Source organism: Rana temporaria, chromosome 2 (genome assembly GCF_905171775.1).
Source record: "Rana temporaria chromosome 2, aRanTem1.1, whole genome shotgun sequence".
Classification (NCBI taxonomy): Eukaryota; Metazoa; Chordata; class Amphibia; order Anura; family Ranidae; genus Rana; species Rana temporaria.
This window is the reverse complement of record NC_053490.1, coordinates 127,412,080-127,424,467: the sequence shown is the minus strand read 5'-3', so window position 1 is coordinate 127,424,467 and position 12,388 is coordinate 127,412,080. Positions and strand designations below refer to the sequence as shown.

Below are 12,388 nucleotides of genomic sequence, written 5' to 3'. Positions count from 1 at the left end.
TTACACCTGCCGGATCTTAGGAATATCTATGCGTAACTTATTCTATGAATCAGTCGCATAGATAGAAACAGGGATACGAAGGCGTATCAGTAGATACGCCTGCGTATCCCTTTTGTGGATCTGGCCCTATGTGTCTTACTTTAGGGGAAATTCATACCTCCCAACTTTTTGAGATGGTAACTAGGAGCTATTAGCAATAGTATGTAGGCATAGGACACCCCCCTGCCACACCCCCTTAAAGTAGAATTATACAAAAAAATGTTAAACCCACAAGTGTTTTTTTACCACTATACAGACTTTAAAAAAAAATTCAAATACAGCAATTTAAAAATTGGAAGAAAGAGTTAGCACTTGGAAACACTTTAAAAGGTAAAAAGAGCTTTTTATATTCAACTATATAGATCAGTGTTTCTCAACTCCAGTCCTCAAGGCGCCCCAACAGGTCATGTTTTCAGGCTTTTCATTATTTTGCACAGGTGATTTGATCAGTTTCACTGCTTTAATAATTACCACAACCGTTTCATCTGAAGAAATCCTGAAAACATGACCTGTTGGGGCGCCTTGAGGACTGGAGTTGAGAAACACTGATATAGATCAGACCAAAGAGAGGGACAAATGAGGAGGAAAGAGGGACATTGTTCCAAATCAGGGACAGTCCCTAGAAATCAGGGACAGTTGGGAGCTATGGAACTTTATCCCCTTTTGACACTACATTGCGATTTCCACTGGGAAAAACATGGTTTGTCTAAATTGTAAGCGTAACATATAGAAAAATAATTTTTGGTTGTCAATGGCAAATTTTGTTACTGGTTTGCCACTGCTAATAATTCAAATGAGATTCGCTCGCTCACACGGGGAATACTACGGCATAGTTTTGTGCGAGTCCGTGTTTACCCGCACAGGCATGCATCGTAGTACAGTGAACACTGCATGTCACCAAGCCCTTAGGTGGCGCTTGTGCAGTAAATACAAATGTCATCAAGGTCAACTGACAACATTGTTGTGGGCTGGGAATTAATCTGTGGAGTGAATAGGTTTATTTGTTTTCAGGATATGCACATAAACACACACATAAGCACAGAAAAAGTGTTAAAAAAAATAGAAAAATACGTGAATCTGTGTTTGTGTGTACATAAGCTAAGAAAAAGCGTAAAAAAAATAAAAAAATAAATGAATCTGTGTTTGTGTGTATATGTGTGTACTTATGTGTGTGTGTATATATATAGACACAAACTCAGCATATTCATTAATATTTTTTTTTTACACATTTTTTTAGCAACCTGTGATGTCATAGAAAGTACTGTGATGTCACTCGTGAAATCACTAAACTCCCAATATAAACATAATGTGATTGCACAATTCCCTTCTACCTTCTGGGGTGATCTGTAGAAAGATTGGAAGACACACCTCCCAACTTTTTGAGATGGACACCAATTAGCAATAATTCCCCTTAAAGGGTCACTAAAGGAATTTTTTTTTTTAGCTAAATAGCTTCCTTTACCTTACTGCAGTACTGGTTTCATGTCCTCATTGTTCGTTTTTGCTTTGATGTAGCTGTAATTCTGCTGTGATCTCCACACTTCCTGGTTGCCTGTTTCCTTATAACCATGGTACTGGGAGATTTTCACGGTGGTCTAAGCTGTCATTACTGTGTGCCTAAAACTCCTCAGAACCAACCAGATTCATTTTAAAAACAAAACACTGCCCTGGATTTGTTTGTTTTTGTTCTGTGAGTCTTCCCGACTCACCTCTCACCCGGAACTTCATGTATGTCCTTTAAAACCGAAAGTGAAACTAGAGGCACATTATATGATAGATTAAATTCAATTTTTAATCATTTTTAAAAGGAATCAGTTAACTTTTATGTCTCTATACCCAATAAACAGTCATTTCAGCAAAAAAAATGTTTTCCTTTAGTGACCCTTTAAAGAGGAATTATACAAAAAAAATATGAATCAAACCCACAAGTGTTTTTTTTCACCACTACTATTCCGTTATACTGGCTTTTGAAAATTACAAATGCAGCAATTTAGAAATCAGATCAAATGTTTAGCACTGGGAAATACTTTTTGAAAGATAAAAAGTGAATTTTTTAATACAACTATATATATCAGACTAAAATGAGGGACAAATGAGGAGGAAAGAGGGACATTTCTCCAAATCAGGGACAGTCCCTCGAAATCAGGGACAGTTGGGAGCTATGGAAATACCAGGATGTAATCATTACAGCGATTGGGCCTAGCGCTAGGTCCCGGGTGTCACTAACAAGCCAGTGGTTCTGTGTTAGTGTCAGGAGTGCAGTTTTAAATAGGCCCTGGGACAAATAGCCACTGTTCTGTACCATTTGTTTTAACAAGGTTTTTTTTTTTTTTAAGCAACCTTTTTTGGTAAACAATACAAGTAAAATAAGCACATACCTTGTAACCATCCCCTCCCTTAAAGGGGTTGTAAATCTTCATGTTTTTTCATCTTAAAGCGGGGGTTCACCCGTACATAACACTTTTTACCCTTAGCTTCATGCTCATTTTGTCTAGGGGAATCGGCTAGTTGTTTTAAAATATGAGCTGTACTGATGCATCTTCTCCGCCGCTTCCGGGTATGGGCTGCGGGACCTATTTTGATTGACAGTCTTCCGAGAGGCTTCCGACGGTCGCATCCATCGCGTCATGATTTTCCGAAAGAAGCCGAACGTCGGTGCGCAGGCGCAGTATAGAGCCGCACCGACGTTCGGCTTCTTTCGGCTACGAGTGACGCGATGGATGCGACCGTCGGAAGCCTCTCGGAAGACTGTCAATCAAGAAGGAACGCCCGCTCCTGAAGACCCATACCCGGAAGCGACGGAGAAGATGCATCTCGAAAACGGTAAGTACGGCTCATATTTTAAAACAACTAGCCGATTCCCCTAGACAAAATGAGCATACATCTAAGGGGATTGTTTGAAAAAATTGTTTTATGGGTGAACTCCCGCTTTAATGCATCCTATGCATTAAGGTGAAAAAAACATCCAACGATTGCAGGCCCCCCAGCCCCCTGGTTTACTTACCTGAGCCCTTGAAAGTCCCACGTCGAGAACGCGATTGATCTCGGCCCGGTCCTCTTGGCTCGTCATTGGATAGAATGATAGCAGCGCAGCCATCGGCTCGCGCTTCTGTCAATCAACTCCAATGACGCAAGGGTCGGGGGCGTCCGAGTCCTGCAGTCGGCAGCTATGGACATCGGATACAGGACTCGGGAGCGTGCCCGCAAGGTAACCTTCTTGGAAGAACGCTTCCGAGGGGGTTACCAGAAGTGGGGAGGAGCCGAGAGAGCCGCCGAGGGACCCCAGAAGTTGTGGATCGGGGCCACTCTGTGCAAAACGAGCTGCACAGCGAACGTAAGTATAACATGTTTGTTATTTAAAAAAATAAATACAATTTAAGCTTTACAACCCCTGTAACCCAGTCCCAATTAGAACAATCCTGGCCCATTTTAAAACAGCACCTGGGACACAACCCTATTTACTAAATATTTGGTCTCAAAAAGCCATTACTGAACAATGTCTGTAAATACGGACATTGCACGCTCCACCAACTGAGGGAAGTACAACTCCATTCTTAAGCCAGCCTATTCCAGGAAGAATCAACACATGTCACGCCATCCAATTTGTTTTACAATGTAACAATCAGAAAAAAAGTGACAATCCCACCGCAGTGAGATAATAATAAAACTCTAAATGCACTACTGGAAATCATATAGATTACACATACCTCCCCCACACCGATAGCTTTCCTCTTTCACTTTCTTCCGAGCTACTTGTTGTTCTTCGTAGAATAAAAAGCTGTCAAGTTCATCTGCTCGGGTTAAACAACACTAATTATCCAATAAAAGATCAATAGACGGAGCCTTAGGAAGAGCAAACAATTATAATACAGGGTGCTTCTTGTATTTCCTTAGTGGTCTAAAATCTTTCTGCTGTCTGCTGCGTATTTTTTTTTTTTCTTGTTTTCACTTCCTGATTTGAAAGCAGAAAGCTGGCGAGCAGCCTGAGTTTTTTTTTCTGGTTAGGCCCAGCCCTTAAAGTTGCACAAATTTCCTCTGTGTGAAAGCTTGCTTGGAAATGTCTTCTATTCCATTCACCCTGAGCAACAGTTTAATGGAGAGAAAATGAAACATGTTCTCATTGCCCGAGAAGACATAAACGCGTGCTTTGTTGAGTTTTTAATAAGCTGCAGTCAGTTCGGTAATATATGATATGGACGGTATCAAGTAAACATGAGATCTCTGTGTTTACCGTATTTTCCGACGTATAAGACGACTGGGCGTATAAGACGACCCCCTAATTTTCCAGGAAAAATGTTGATTTTGGGATATACTCACTGTATAAGACTACCCCCTTCTTACTAGTCTTTCTGGAAGCTGAGGGGTAGCCAGAACCGCTGACAGAAACAGGCTTTTTCAAATCTCACTGTGCCATTACATTACATGCCTCACTGTGCCATTACATTACATGCCCCCACTGTGCCATCACTTGCCCCCTCTCTGTGCCATCACTTGCCCCCTCTCTGTGCCATCACTTGCCCCCTCTCTGTGCCATCACTTGCCCCCTCTGTGTCATCACTTGCCCCCTCTGTGCCATCACTTGCCCCCTCTCTGTGCCATCACTTGCCCCCTCTCTGTGCCATCACTTGCCCCCTCTCTGTGCCATCACTTGCCCCCTCTGTGTCATCACTTGCCCCCTCTGTGCCATCACTTGCCCCCTCTCTGTGCCATCACTTGCCCCCTCTCTGTGTCATCACTTGCTCCCTCTCTGTGTCATCACTTGCTCACTGTGCCATCACTTTCCCCCTCTCTGTGCCATCACTTGCCTCCTCTCTGTGCCATCACTTGCCCCCCCTCTGTGCCATCACTTGCTCACTGTGCCATCACTTGCCCCCTCTCTGTGCCATCACTTGCCCCCTCTTTGTGTCATCACTTGCTCACTGTGCCATCACTTGCCCCCTCTCTGTGCCATCACTTGCCCCCTCTCTGTGCCATCACTTGCCCCCTCTCTGTGCCATCACTTGCCCCCTCTCTGTGCCATCACTTGCTCACTGTGCCATCACTTGCCCCCTCTCTGTGCCATCACTTGCCCCCTTTGTGTGCCATCACTTGCCCCCTCTCTGTGCCATCACTGCAAACGGTGCATTTACGGTACTCACTTTTTTTTCTGAATAGCAGGCCAGGCGGTGCGGTGCGATGTGGTGACAGTCTCCGTGCGGCGCGCGTCAAGGATTTAAAAGACGCGCCTTCTCCTCAGACTGTCCTGTGTTAGGCGGAACACAAATCTTCCCAGCAGCGCCTCTGTTCTTTGTTCCGCCTATCACTGACGTCTTCTCATCTCGTCTGAGGATGAGAAGGCATCTGTGATAGGAGGAACACAGACCAGAGGCGCTGCTGGGAAGATTTGTGTTCCTCCTATCACAGAACACACGGAGGAGAAGGAGCGTCTTTTAAATCATTGAGGCTGGCAGCACCCGGAGACCGTACCCGGCGTATAAGACGACCCCCGACTTTGGATGCATGTTTTTGCATCCAGAAAGTCGTCTTATACGCCGGAAAATACGGTATTTATATTATGTGGGTCTGTACTGGAAATAGTGCTCATGTCTAACGCTAAGGCTTAAAGGGAAACTAAAGGCAAGATTTTTTTTGTTTAAAAACAACAAACATGTTATACTTACCTCCGCTGTGCAGTTCGTTTTCCACAGAGTGGCCCCGATCCACGTCTTCTGGGGTCCCTCGGCGGCTCTCTCTGCTCCTCCTCACAAAAGCTTTCCACGTTCATGCGAGCTCCCTCGCATGGTGGAAAGTTTTTCGGAGCGCGCTCCCGTGATACAGCGGCGGCCATAGCCGCCGACTGTATCACTCGGCCCCGCCCCCCGGCACGCCGCGTCATTCGCTGTAATTGACAGCAGCACCAGCCAATGGCTGCACTGCTATCAATCCGCCCAGCCTAGCCAATCAACAGCCAGGCTGGAAACCGAATAGGATGACGAGAACGCGCACAGGACTTTCGAGGGGTGAGGTAAGTATAACGGGGGCTCGGGGCTGTCAGATGTTTGTTTACCTTAATGCATAGGATGCATTAAGGTAAAAAAACTTTTACCTTTACAACCCCTTTAATGTACACGGGACGTTTTACAACCTCTCCTGAACGATTAAACTTGACAGATAGTGACCAACGTTTAAGAAACGTCAGTTTATACCACCATTTGCATTTAGAAGCAATTTTTCAAATAGTCAAAAATGTTAAATGCCTGTAAACGAAACTAGGCGTTTACAAGCTGTTACAGGCATTTCCAATGCCTTTGAACATCCATCCTGAATGCATTTTTTTCGCTTTCCAAAAAATGCTTCTAAACTCAGCCGCCTAGAAACGACTACAAAACGACCCTGTGTACATGTACAGTGTAACCTTGGATTGCGAGTAACGCGGTTAACGAGTGTTTCGCAATACAAGCAATTTGTTTTTTAAATCCTGACTCGGTTTGCAAGTGTTGTCTTGCAAAATGAGCAGGATTCAAGCCTCTGTGGTGTGCAGTACCGCATTTGGCCAGTGGTGCGGGGGCGCTGGTGACACTCGGAGTCGGTCGAGTGTTTCCGAACCTTTCCGAGGGTTTCCGAGTGCAGCCGAGCGATCTCTAAGTATTTCCGAGTCTCTCCCCCCACATCTGGCCACATGCGGTATTGCATGCCATAGGCCTCGTACACACAATCGGAATTTCCAATGGGAATTCCGACTGTGTGTATACCCCATCAGAGAAATTCCATCGGAAATTCCGATGAATTCCATTGGAGATTAGATAGAGAACATGTTCTATTTTCCTCCGATGGAATTCCGTCGGAATTCCGATGTGAATTTGGTTGGATAAAGGTCCGATTGTGTGTACAGGGAAATAGAAGACAAAGTGAAACAAGTTATGGAAACTCACTTTGATATGCGAGTGCTTTGGATTACAAGCAATCTCCTGGAATGGATTATGCTCGTAATCCAAAGTTCCACTGTATTTAGTTACATAGGGCCAGATTCACGTAGAATACGTTACACCGTTACTCCTAGATACGTTACACCGCCGCAATTTTTCATCGCAAGTGCCTGCTTCACCAAGCACTTGCGATGAAAACCTACGCCGGCGGGCTCCGGCGCAAGGCGGGCCAATTCAAATGGGCGTGTGCCATTTAAATTAGGCGCGCTCCCGCGCCGGACCTACCGTGCATGCTCCGTTTCCGAACTCCCGCCGTGCTTTGCGCGAAGTGACGTCATTTTTTCGAACGGCGACGCGCGTAGCGTAATTCCGTATTCCTGGACGGCTTACGCAAACAATGTTATTTTTTAATTTCGACGCGGGAACGACGGCCATACTTTTTACAGCAATACGATTGCTGTGTAAAGTTAAGGCACCAAAAAAACGACTAACTTTGCGATGGGAAACTAGACTAGTGGCGTCGTAGCGAACGCGAAAAACCGTTGTGGATCGCCGTAACTCCTAATTTGCATACCCGGCGCTGGTTTACGACGCAAACTCCCCCCAGCGGCGGCCGCGGTACTGCATCCTAAGATCCGACAGTGTAAAACAATTACACCTGTCGGATCTTATGGCTACAGCATCTATGCGTAACTGATTCTATGAATCAGTCGCATAGATAGAACAACAGATATGACGGCGTATCAGTAGATACTATGGGTGAGTGCGTGAGAAACTTATATAGCGCAACACATGCAAACTGAATCGCCTCTGGGCGCTTAGTATCCTTTCCCTACTGTACTTTTGCCCTCAGAAAAGATGGGTTTTGAGTTTTTTTCTGAAGGCCAGGTGTTTCACCTCCAACCGGATGCTGGTGGTAGAGCGTTCCATAGTCTAGGTCCTTGGATTCCAAATCTGCGTTCTCCTTTGGACTTTTATCTGGCTTTGGGTATCTGGAGTAGATTTTGGTTGGTGGATCGCAGAACGCGATTGGAGTTGTGACATTTTAATTTTTCGCATAGATATTGGGGGAATGAGTCTACGTAGCAGGCGCAGCAGATGGTGGGATCCTCTGACTACTGACCCTATTTGTGTATCCATTGTCATGTGGGTGTCAAAAATGACTCCGAGACTTTCGACTTTGGTGCTAGGGGTGATGGCTTGTCCCAGAATGGGCGGCGGTGTCCATATTGGTGCGGGAAGTCTCTTTCGGCTGTCGTGAAACAGGAGAAGTTCTGTTTTTGAGCCGTTGAGTTTAAGGTAACTCTTCGTCATCCAATTTTCTATCAAAGTAAGGCATTTCTCTAGTCCGAGATAGTGATCCTTATTGTTGCAGATGCAAAAATATAGTTGCGTGTCATCCGCGTCGGAGTGGTAGAGTAACTTCTGGTTACTGATGATTTCAAAAAGAGGGCGGAGATAGATATTGAATAGTACGGGCGACAAGGGGGATCCCTGAGGGACTCCGCATGACACTGTGCGTTTTTCAGAAGTGAAAAGACCCAGACAGGTCTTTAGACAGGTATCTGCACCCCCTCCCCCCTGAAAGGTGTCAAATGTGACACCAGAGGGGGGGGGGGGTTCCGATCAGCGGAAGTTCCACTTTAGGGTGGAGCTCTGCTTTAAATCAACCCCGGTGTGTGTCTGCCTATAAACCTCTTCACAACTAAAGGTTAGTAAAGCTGATCTTTGGGAATTAGACAAAACCCCCACCCTGCAATGGTTCAAGTGCACCTTTTTTAAAAAAAGGATAAATAAAGGCACATATACTCGCAGCAGAAAACGTGTACATTTTTTTTTTTTGCTTGATGGGGATGGGGGGGAATATTCCCCACGGAGCTATTGTATCCTGACAGCAGGGAAACTTCAGAGTACACTGATCAGGCTATAGCCTGCAGGGCTGATTGAGTGGTGAAAATCCAACAGGGCGGTACAGAGGTCTAGCGGTAGAAACAGATACTGTACAGAGCTTCCCATTGATTCACAAACTGAAGCATAGTAAACACAGTTTACTCTGTTTCAGTTATGAATAGACAGAGTTAGTGATCCTGGCAGATCTCCCACAGCATCTGGTGGGAGAGGCGAGATCCCTGTAGAGCTGTGGGGATTGGGGAGGGGCAGGAAAAAGCACAAGGGGGCTGGAGAGCACACAGGGGGGCAGCAGAAAGAAGCTGGATAGGGGGAGCAGCTGCATATAAAAGAACCAATCTCTCAATTTCCCCCCACTTCTCCTCCATTCAGCAGCCACAGGAGGAAAATGGAGAGATTGGCTCCTCTATGCCAGTGTTTCTCAATCTTTATCCAGTCAGGGCACTCTTGAAGTATACCCCTAGGTGAATGGGGTTGCACTGCAACCAATCCGCAACTGTGTGTATTGCACGCAGTTGCAGTATAGTGATGATGCATTTAGGGGGTTAAAACAGGTCGTCAGGAGGCAACATATTGCCGCTTTACTGGCTGTCAAAAGACTCTAAAAAACAATCAATGCTCAGAACTGCATTTTCTTGCTTGTACTTTGAACAAGAGGTAAACGAAAATAGTTCTGATTGTACACATATAGGGGGGTCAGGATTAAAAGTAATATGTATACATGCGCATGCATGTACACACACATGTACGCACATACACACACATATATAAAAACACACAAATACATGCACCCACATATAAACACACAAACAGAAAAAAGGGGTTCCCATGGGTGGACTTTTAAGGCACTGACAGTATTAATTCCAAATATATGGTATATTAATTAAGGTAAAAAAAAGTTTTTATTTACAATTGTACATATTTAAAAAAAAATGAAATATTGAATTAAAATATACAGTTCCAAAGATTGTCACCATATAGGTAAATACATGAAAACCTTTTACACCCAACGCGCTTCGGGGTAACCTTCTTCAGGGGTGTGTAGAGAAGGTAAATTTATTCACCTAAGCATAAAAATACATAAAGTTAATTACATGCATTTAGAACATTATTATTAAATATAAGTCAAATAGCATTATTTGGTTGAATTATGTTAAGGAACAGAAAAAAAAAAAAATATATATATATATATATATATATATATATCTCAATATTATGATATTTTCTGTTGTTTAAAGCGGAGTTCCGGCCACAATTTCACTTTTTAAATATAAATATCCCTGTAATACACAAGCTTAATGTATTCTAGTAAAATTGGCCTGTAAACTAGGGTCCGTTTTGTTAGGTTTTTACAGCATTTAGACACTTTATAAAATAGAAATTGACTGGGGCCATCTTAAGTGTGGGCATCATGAAGCCAGACTGTATGACTTCCTGGATTTCAGCCTTGCAGATCTTGCACATGCTCAGTGCTGCACAAGCAGTGTCAGATCAGGTTTCAGCACCTGTGCTGTCCAAGTCACATGATTCTTTGAGACTGGGGAGTGCACAGACTCTGGAAAGTTACACCCACTACATTCCCAGGAGTCTGTGCGGTGTAGGTTAGGAAGCATTAAGCACCTAGGTGCAGGAAGTGGGAAGATTAACTATTCTGCCTAGCAACAACACTTTGAAGGCATCTAAAAAAAAAAAAAAAAAAAAAATTCGTAAAGGACTAATGACATTTTTTTTAAAACAACTGATGTAATGTTATATTTATGGGTGGAACTCCACTTTAATATTTGTTCATATAGAGGATAACAAACAAAAAAGTTTGAATAACTAAATCCAAACTAGGGAGTACCCGAGCATAGAGGTGATGGTTTAGTTAACATATAAAAGCCATATCTATAGAAATCCACTGTTTATATTTTCAATGCTTTTAAAAAATCGTATCCAATGAAATATTCATCATCCTTCTACTACATTTATAATACGTAAGTGAATGATTACATGTATATACATCACATATAAAGAAAACTTTTTGTATATATTTAATAATAATGTTCTAAATGCATGTAATTAACTTTATGTATTTTTATGCTTAGATTAATTAATTGTCCTTCTCTACACACCCCTGAAGAAAAACGCGTCAGAGGTAAAGAAGGTTTTCATGCATTTACCTATATGGTGACAATCTTTGAAACTGTAGATTTTAATAAAATTTTAATTTTTTTTTGATAAATATGTGTAATTGTGAAAAAAAATCTTTTTTTACCTCAATATCCCATATATTGGGAATTAATACTATCAGTGCCTTAAAAGTCCACCCATGGGAACCCCTTTTTTTTTCCTCATATATACTGGATGTGGCACAAGCATACATTTGCCATTCACCCCCCCCCCCCTTTCACACACACATAAAAACACATACCGTATTTTTTGGGGTATAGAGCGCTCCCGCGTATAGCGCGCACCCCTAAAGTTCCCCCGAATTCCTGTGGAAAATAGTTTTTTTGTACTTACAGTTTTGGTGTCTTGCGCGGCGTCCGTCTGCGGCTTCGGGTGTCCTCTTCGTCGGGTCCGGCGTCCTTCTGCGGCGTCCTCGCGTCCTCCCCGCTCGTTTCCCGCGCCGAGTTTGAATACTGCGCCGACATATACAGAGCGCAGTACACTCGTGTATTGTCGGCAATGCTCGACTACTCTCGCACTGACGTCCTGTACTTCCAGGACGTCAGCACGGGAGGAGCCGAGACTGCCCGACAATACACGAGTGTACTGCGCTTGGTATATGTCGGCGCAGTATTCAAACTCGGCGCGGGAAAGCGGGTATCGGTGTATACCGCGCACCCACGATTTTGCCCTGATTCTCAGGGCAAAAAAGTGAGCAGTATACGCCGATAAATACGGTATATAAATACACACGCATACATGCAAACACATGCATGCACACACATGTATACACACACACATACATTCACGTACACACACACACACACACACACACATACATGCATATACACACATACATGCACACACACACATACAGTATACATACAGTGGGGATCGAAAGTTTGGGCACCCCAGGTAAAAATTTGCATTAATGTGCATAACAAAGCCAAGGAAAGATGGAAAAATCTCCAAAAGGCATCAAATTACAGATTAGACATTCTTATAATATGTCAAAAAAAGTTAGATTTTATTTCCATCATTTACATTTTCAAAATTACAGAAAACAAAAAAAAAATTGTCTGCCAAAGTTTGGGCACCCTGCAGAGTTAATATCTTGTACTGCCCCCTTTGGCAAGTATCACAGCTTGTAAACACTTTTTGTAGCCAGCCAAGAGTCTTTCAATTCTTGTTTGAGGTATCTTTGCCCATTCTTCCTTACAAAAGTCTTCCAGTTCTTTGAGATCTCTGGGCTGTCTGTCACGCACTGCTCTTTTAAGGTCTATCCATAGATTTTCAATTATGTTGAGGTCAGGAGATTGTGAAGGCCATGGCAAAACCTTCAGTTTACGCCTCTTGATGTAATCCCCTGTGGATTTTGAGGTGTG

General features: G+C 43.5%; 1 protein-coding gene across 1 annotated transcript in view; it reads right to left on the bottom strand.

Moving 5' to 3' along the window:
- Positions 1-4,003, bottom strand: part of STAT6 (signal transducer and activator of transcription 6) — a 318,642-nt gene extending 314,639 nt beyond the window's left edge. Inside the window, exon 1 of the mRNA XM_040340948.1 lies at positions 3,747-4,003. The gene's annotated coding sequence lies outside the window, so the exon portion shown is untranslated. The remainder of the gene's footprint in view (positions 1-3,746) is intronic.
- Between the last annotated feature and the right edge of the window lie 8,385 nt (positions 4,004-12,388).